The following is an 8,978-nucleotide window of genomic DNA, read 5'->3' as shown; positions in this document are numbered from 1 at the left end:
AGAGGGAATGTCTAATAAGAAAAGCACTACAGGGTTGGGGATGTGGCTCAAGTGGTAGCGCACTCACCTGGCATGTGTGAGGCCCTGGGTTCAATCCTCAGCACCACATTAAAATAAAATAAAGATATTGTGTCCACCTAAAAAAACTAAAAAAGTAAATTTTTTTTGAAAAAGAAAAGCACTACAGATTAACATTACATATTGTTATTTGCTAATGCTTTCCAAAGCTACTCCAGGACTTAATGACAAATATAGAAGAATAGTCATCTATGAAGCATTTCCTAAATAATTTTCCCTGAATTTATTTTTCCCAGAACACTCTTCTAAGCCCTGGGCAAAGTTTTGTCTGATAATTTTCAAATAAATGTTACCAAGGCACACACAGTCACAAGCATACATTTATCCCATTTTGATCATAGTGAAAGATTAAAACTAACCTGATATTCCTTGAGAGTCCTGTGATCTGTCCATACTAACAAGTCAAAACCACTTGTGTGTTGAACAGAAGTTATAATAATGGTTTTAGAGGGAAGCTATGTGCGTGACTGAGAGTAATCTATAATAAGGGGTCATAAGTTAATTTTTAAATAGATGCAGAAATGCACAGCATGATGGTAAAGTGATTAGAAGAAATCTTTTTCTATGATTCATCTTAACTCCTCAAATCACTCTCTCTTCTCCTTAGCAATCTCAGAAGTGAAAAATGACTCGTTGGGTGTGTGTGCCCCAGAGAAGAATAAGCCTCTGTTTTCCTACAGAGCTCATTCAAAAAAGCCAAGCAATACTAAAATAATTGCAAATTTATTTCTAAATCCAGGCCATCAGTGTAGGCTGTTAGCAACATGATGGCTCCTGTCTCATTAGAAAGTGAGGTGCCTTCAGGAAAAAAATAGCAATATATTTGTGAAATATTAGCAAAGTTGCTGGCTATTGCAAATTCCCTTTTGCCTTCCACAAAGGCTGATGGGCATTGGATTTCCCCCTGCAAATAAAAACTGTAGTTCTTTTCTTTAAGTTAACAGTCTTTGTTTTTATTAATTCCAGGAGTAAGCAGTAATGACTAGGATTTATATTTAAGTGTGCAGGGATAAGCAACATTATCAGTGACCAGGTTTTATATCACAGATGTAAACATACCTTAAGATGAGTTGCCCTCATCCCTCTTATTGTCTTTGTCATTTTCTTAACAGAGCTACATTTTCTAAATGAACTTGATAAATGAGAATTGCAACCTAAGATAAAACTACAACATCAAAAAGCAAAAAACAACTTCTACTTTGTTCATCCAATGTATAAGACTACTAATATAGATTCTTAGGACCGAGTAAAATATAAACTCATATAAAATGTACATTTATTAACCTAACAGTGAGAGATAAAGTATTCTGTTAGTTCTGAAGACATTATTAAACTAAAAAATTCTTAGTTCATGTATCTGAATACCAAATCTCTAAGATCCAAAGGTATTTTAAATACATGAAACTTATAGTTTTGGCATTAAGTGATGGAATTGTGGCTAAGTTACACAAATGGCCCACTTAAAGCATTTGTGGTACAAGTTCATATCATGTTTGTGATTCTTTGCATACCTAGTAAAGGATGTCACCAGTCTGACATTATTTAGTGATTTTCTTATTTGCTAATTAAAAAGACTCAATAATCAACTAATTTCCAATTGCACCCAGGTTAACAAGAATGTGGCTTCATTAGTGAACACTTCATGTTTATCAACATTGATAAGAAATTTAACATGTTTATCTGAGTTCCTATCAATTCTGATTATTAAGATTTCATTTCCATCTTACTATCAACTCACAGTAAGGTTAAAAAAGTTCTTCTTGCTGGCATATTTGTGATCTGTATCAATAAATGCGCTCTGCTATTTGCTCTTAATAATACATCCGACAGAATATAGAAGGTGACAAAGACCTCAGCAAACAACTCTGCTCTTTCACTTATAAAGACCCTTTGTATTTAATAATTGTCAATTGCAAAACCTTCATAAATCCCTAAATTTGCCAATTCCATGATAGCATATGATCTACTCCAGACATATTTAGCAGAATGTAAAATTCCAGAGCTACTGCCTCATGTATAGGAAATAAAAGTTGAATTAAAGTGTCAATCCTAAGCATTCGATCTAACTCACTAGCCAAGTGACTCATTCCTCATTGCAAGGATTGGGTCTGTGGTTTGAGTTTATGCTTTTTATGCTGTAGACCTGTAGAGTTCCTTGAAAACCGTTAAAAGTCTCACACGTGAAACTGAATGCAAAGTATCTCTTGTGTGCAATACATTATGACAGCTGTAAGTTTGTTAAATCTCCTTATTGTAACTGGTAAATTTAAATTTCAGTCACCTCATTCAAAATGGCTTCCTTTCTCTTATACACATGTACACACAAATACACACGCATACCATGGACAAGCATAACCAATAAACTTACATTGGATTTTGTTACTAATATTCAGACTAAAGTAATTAGTTCAGCTAAATATGGCTATTTTATATCCAGCTAACAGAATATATAATTCAAGGAGAATACAAAACAAAGAAAAAATAGCAAATAGAAAACACAAAACATAATAACATGTATAAATATATCAATATTTACAAAAAGAATAAATCGATTAAAATTTCCTACTGAAAGTTTAAAGAAATACCCTGCAACACAATCAGTTTTAACTACCTGTAATCTATTATTCATCCAGATTTTATTGGATTTTAATTTTTAAAGAGGTAGAAGTTGTTTCTTCCTGGAGTTTACAATTCACATACTTGCTTGTCTGTTTAATTAAAGAATGAAGTACTGACTCTCAAGAAGAGCCTAATATGTAAAAAAAAAAAAAAAAGAAAATTAAAGTCAAGTAACTTTCTTTAGTCTTTTCCAATGCTTAGGGGAAAGCCCATACTTTGTCCATATAGAAGTCATTTCATGTAACTGCCATTTCAGTAAGGTTATTTCCTAAATGTTGCATTTCCTTAAAGAAGTGTTCACATTGACATCCCCAACTGAAAATACTATCACTGTTCTTAAAATTTTTAGACTCAATAGATTATTTAAACACAAGTACACATCTTAAACAGCATTTGGTTTATATTTATTTTGAAACGACAAACTTAAAAAAATATGCAAAGTAAAGTAGATAACTTTACAAGAACCTTGCCCAGATACAGTGATTTAATGAGATGCCCTCTCCTTTACCCTCAGTTTAGAGCAAAACCAAAACTGACAACTCAGGTAGAGAAGTAGTAAATGAGAAATGAAACTTAGCCTGTGGTTTCATTTTTTAAATAAAAATACAAATTCAAAGGACTTCAAGGTTGATGGAAACTGCTACTTTATTTCTAATGGAAAAGGCACTCATGAAATGCAGACCTGACTCTTGTGCATTAATGAAAACAGTATAAAATCAGAAAAATTAGTAAGGAATTGAAAAAAAGTCAATGCAGAACTTCACAATTTATGCAGTCCTTAGGATTTCAAATCATACTGATTTCATTTCTATAACTGAAACATCAAAAATATGATAAATAAACTTAAGAAAATATTCATATGATAAATAATCAAAGATGGCCAAATTAAAATAACAAAATGCAATTTCTACCTATAAAGTTGGAAAAAGAAATTGGACATTAAATACTAAGTCCAGCCAAGATTGTCACCGTAGAGTATGAGAAGGAATTATTGAATGTCATTTAATTAATCTTTCTAAGGAAATTTTTTTTAAATCTCTATCAAAAGAAATTCCACTTCTAGAATTTTATACTAGACAATAAGTATGACAATGTGCAAAGATATTTGTATACACATTTTTATTGCAGCATGGTTTGTAAAAGTAGAAAAGTGAACTTTTCAACAACCTGAACATCCAGAATTGACTGAATAAGATCTGCATCTATTCTTACAACTGAATAACTATGCAGCCATTAAAAACACTATAAACTGAAATGGAAAAAATCTTCCTAAAAATTTAAATAAGATTAAGTTTTAAAAGTAGTCTAAAAGAGGTACAGTGGCACACGCCTGTAATTCCAGTGACTCCAGAGATGAGGCAGGAGGATCGAAGTTCAAAGCCAGTCTCAGCAACAGTGAGGTGTTAAGCAACTCAGTGAGACCCAGTCTCTAAATAAAATACTAAATAGGGCTGGGATGTGGCTTAGTAATTGAGTGCCCCTGAGTTCATCCCTGGTAAACCCCCCCCCAAAAAAAAAGAGTATCTACAAGATGATCACATTTATGACTATTTCATTTATATAAGAATGTAAAAATAACTGGAACCCTATTCACCAAAAACATTCTTCATCACTATTTGAAGATAGGGGTGATTTTCATTTTTTCTTTCATTATTTCTTGTATTTTCCAAAAATAACATACATTATTTTTATAATAAGAAAAAGAAGCCAAAATTTAGTTCATTTTTTAAAATGCAGTACATAAGATAAAAGTAGAGGCTAAAGTAAATTTGTTGCAAAACAAATTCTGAACAGGTCCTGCTGTTTTTCCTTGTACTATGCTTTTCGTCTGTGAGTATAACCTCAGCATAAGCTTGAGACCTGCCGTAATGATCTTTGGATTCTCTCTAGGAAGGACTTCTTTCACCCTTATAAGTATCTAAATTGCTTAAAAGCAAGCAACAGTTTGAGAACTGCTATGCATTTAAAGTTTTAAAATGGTGATGACCATTCTAGCATTCAAATAGATCTTCATTTCCCCATGCTGTCCCTTAGCACAATGCATCCTAAGTATCAAGTCTCCTGGTGCCATGTCTATCTACCAGTTAGGAGAACACTGCCCTAACTCTGGAGCAGTGGGAAGGGAGGGGAGCCCTGTCTTCACATTTGAATATCCATATTCTTGTTTGTTCCATATCAGGCACTCTTGATTGTTGAGCTAAACTGAACATACTAGAAACATCACACCATTGGCTAAAATTAAAGTGAAGAATTCTCAACCAGTAAATATTAAAAATTTATATTTTTATTTCATTGTGTTGAATTTCTTTGGCTTCTGGTAATGTTGTAACTATGAGGGATGGAGAGTCTATTCCAATCCCACATCTTTTAGAACCAATCTTACCACTGTCCTTTAACTTTTTAGATCATTTTAGCCATGTTGTGATTTTTAAAAAAATAAATGATGCAGTAACTTTCACTTGATTCCCATTCAAATCCTTCTCTTTTGTTACATTGATTTTTTTAATTAAATGAAATATTTTTCTGAATTTATATCCAAAAAAATAGATATAATCACCATGCAGAAGTCAATGGTGCCTCTGGCTATTACTAGAATATCAGACATCTTTCTACAAACTCCATACTAGGTAATATGTAACTTACATGACTGTGAACTTTTGAGAGGAAGTGAGAGGAATATTATGGAGTCAAATAATCTATTGGAAGAAATTGGAAGATGAGCTCCATAATGGCTATGAAAACATTATAACCAGTATATTGCCTTACTGGCATTTCCTGAAAAAAAGCAGAGAAAATTTTATGAATTATATTTGAGAACTATTTTGGTTGAAAGCAATATAACTACATTTTTAAATTTAGCTCTATCTCTAGTGCTAAAGCAGAAAATGTTTTAAAAAGGTGATCAGGGGATATCCCTGTGACTCTTGTCTTTCTTATAAGTTTCTGTAAGTTTTTCAGCTATTATTAATACAGATGTGTATTACATACAACTAAGTCAGAAATCATATATAATTATACATAAAAAGAGGGAGGGAAAGACTCTACTGAGACACAGTTTTGCTCAGAACATAGGAGAAAATGCTAGCTATAGGCAAGAATTTCTTTCTTCGAAGGTCAACAGCTTTTCTTGGCTTCAACATTTTTGATGACAAAGTACAGAAAAATCCACAAATATAGATCTGCAAATGTTTAAAATGCTCTATCAGACCCAAAATTCCAAATATCACAAATATATTATGCAACTTTTTTGGTAGAATCAACAATTTTCTTCTCTTGAACCTATAATCGTGCTGCTCACAACACTGCCCTCTGGAATAGTTAGCAGATTTGAGCCTGGTGGGCAGGGGAGGACAAAGAAAAAGTGGGAAGTAGGAAATAGCATCATCATTGCTGCTAATTTCCTGTTTATTTTAGTTATCTAAATATGTTTAAGGTTTTTTTTCTTGTTTGTTTTGTTTTGTTGATGTTTTGTTTTGTTTTTGAACATTGCTGAGAATCAAATTTAAGGCCCCATACATGCTAGGCAATCACTCTGCCTAATTTATAACTCTGGTCCTGATTTTTGCATCTAAGAAGACTAGCAAAACCAAGAGGCTTCTTAGGGAGTATTAGAGCAGGCAGGTGGAACCCCAAAGAAAAACACCTGCATCTGAGGACATCCAACCCAATGGGGAATTGAGTAAATGTACCTGCTGCACACCCTGCCCCATTCCCTCCACTAAGGGTGATCCTGCCAAGAGTAGCAGCTATGAATGGTTCACTACAGCCACTACCTGTCTTCAAGTAAATGAATAACCTCCATATAACTCTAATTTTCTTTTATCTATTTCCGTCATGCCTCTCTGCTTTCCTTTAAGGTCAAAACAGCATTAGTGGTTTTTAACAATTAAATGGCTGTATATGCAAAACACAGAAAACAAGAAACAACAAAAAACCCCTCCTACTGGTAGAAACAACATATTTGAAAATTTCCAATGTTGAGATCCAATTAAATTCAGACATGAATTCAATTAAATTTAATGTGCCAACTTTCAAATGGAAATTTGGTTCTCTGCATTTTAAAATGTGTAGGGCTGGGGATGTGGCTCAAGTGGTAATGCCTGGCATGCGCAGGGCACTGGGTTGGATCCTCAGCACCACATAAAAATAAAAGATGTTGTGTCCACCAAAAACTGAAAAATAAATTTTTTAAAAAATTCTCCCCCCCCCCCCTCTCTCTCTCTCTCGGAAAAAAAAAATGTGTAGCAACTGTTTATTCTAAGGCAGCCATGTCACAGTGTACATGCTAAATAGAATTAAAGGTTCATTTATGTAATTGTTACAGAATACAACACAAACATTGTTCTCAGAGGAATCATTAAAATGGTCTGATCCAACCCACTATTTTTTAAATGGATAAAAATGAATAATTTATTTATAAGTCAAATCTTGTTGTGTTTAAAAAAAATGAACTAGCATACATATGATGACAAACGTTGTTAGAATGTTGATATGTGACGTTCACACTGGTAAATAGCTACTGCCCTAAGTCCTTGGAGTGCCCCATGCAGTCATGGTCCTCTACTTTCCTAGGAGCCCTTGGACCTTCAACATTAAGCAGCTAAACAATCACCACATTATAAACAAGAGCCCTTTGGGATTCAGGGTCCTGCACTGAGAGCTATGTCCTGCAGGATTGGTTGGTACCTACAAGTGCACACAAATTATATAATTTTCTGGGGTCACCCCTGCATGCAGTCAATGACAGAAATTTAGATTTCTAGCTTTAGTGGATACTTGGTTGATCTGGCTCCCTTTCTCACACATTCTTTTTTCTAACAAATATTAAAGGATTGTCCAACCCTCCACCAGGAAATCTGTCTCCTTTCTCTCACCTAGCTCATTTATTTTGATAAAAGTTGAACCCACCCTCTGCCCCAAGACAAAGACTTAAGAATTTCAATCCCCCCATGCCCAGGGTGAGCATGTGCTAGACTAATTAGGATGTTAGGAATACAAAGTCAGAGTTGCTCTCTCTCCCACATGACCCAGTGAAACTTGTAGCCTCCTCTTTAACAACAGGAGATACAGTCTTACAGTTTACATTACTGACTGTAAAGACAACAGCCAAGAAAACAAATCAACAGAAAACATAGAAACCTGGGTGTCTGTTGGCACAGCTGAGCCTGTAAATCAATCAATCCTGGAGTCTTATACCTATGCCTTCTGAGAACCTTAACTTAAATTTTTTATTTTGTTATTTAGGCCCACTTAATTAAATTTTCTTTTACTTAAACCTCAGGGAGCTAACTCATACACTATTCCTCAGGAAAGTTTTTATGAAGATTGTTCAGTACAATCTCTGTTATGCCTCAAAGTTAGAGACCAAAGTAAAATTTATCAAAATATATGGTGAAGAGCACAAATTCAAAGAGAAATTAATAGTTATGGTCCCAGAAAAGAACAACTCAATAAACAAAGTTAAATAGATAGACCTGGATCACTTAACAAGAGGATTTGTGGAGGAATTGTTAAAATGATCTGATTCAACCCACTATTTTCATGTTTTATTCTTATTTACTTCTTTTAAAATTTATTTAAAAATGTATTCAGTGGGTCAATCTTTCTCTGCCCTTGCCCAAAGAACTTGGAAGGTCCATTAGCTTAGTCTTTGGAAAGAGTTTTGAAGTCATAAACCACAATGTCAATTCAGAAAATAAAGATCAACTTCTGTTCTTTCCTTCCCCTCATCATTCACCTACTCACCAGCTGCTTAGGGAAAGGTGGAGTGTGGATAAGGCTGCCAGATTTGGTAAACAGAAATATAGGATGCTTAGATAAATTTGAATTTCAGATGAATACAAAGTTACTTTTTTTTAGCATGAGTATGTCCTAAAGATTGCTTTAGACATACTTATAAGAAAAAAAAACATACAGTATTTGTCTAAAAGTTCAAATGCAACTGAGAATTTTTTATTTCATTTGACAACCCAGGTGAGGGCAGGAAGAAAAGATAAGTGGATTTATAGTCCTTACTTTGTTGAGTGACTTCATGTTCTTTGGGCACCGCAGACGGTAAAGGTGACTCATGTGGGACTCTTGTAAGGATTCTTTGAAAATTCATTGCATCACAGGAGAAACATCAGCTCTCAAGACTGAGTGATACCTTACAAGCATCACCAGGAGGTCCACCCTTCTTTAGGCTCTGGTCAACCTGTAGGAAGGCTCTACAACCAGTTACCACCTCCTACAATCCACTCATTGTCCATGGGAAACAATAAGCCATCTTTGCTCCCATGTAG

The sequence above is a fragment of the Ictidomys tridecemlineatus genome, chromosome 3 (genome assembly GCF_052094955.1).
Source record: "Ictidomys tridecemlineatus isolate mIctTri1 chromosome 3, mIctTri1.hap1, whole genome shotgun sequence".
Taxonomy (NCBI): Eukaryota; Metazoa; Chordata; class Mammalia; order Rodentia; family Sciuridae; genus Ictidomys; species Ictidomys tridecemlineatus.
Note: the sequence above shows the minus strand (reverse complement) of the source record.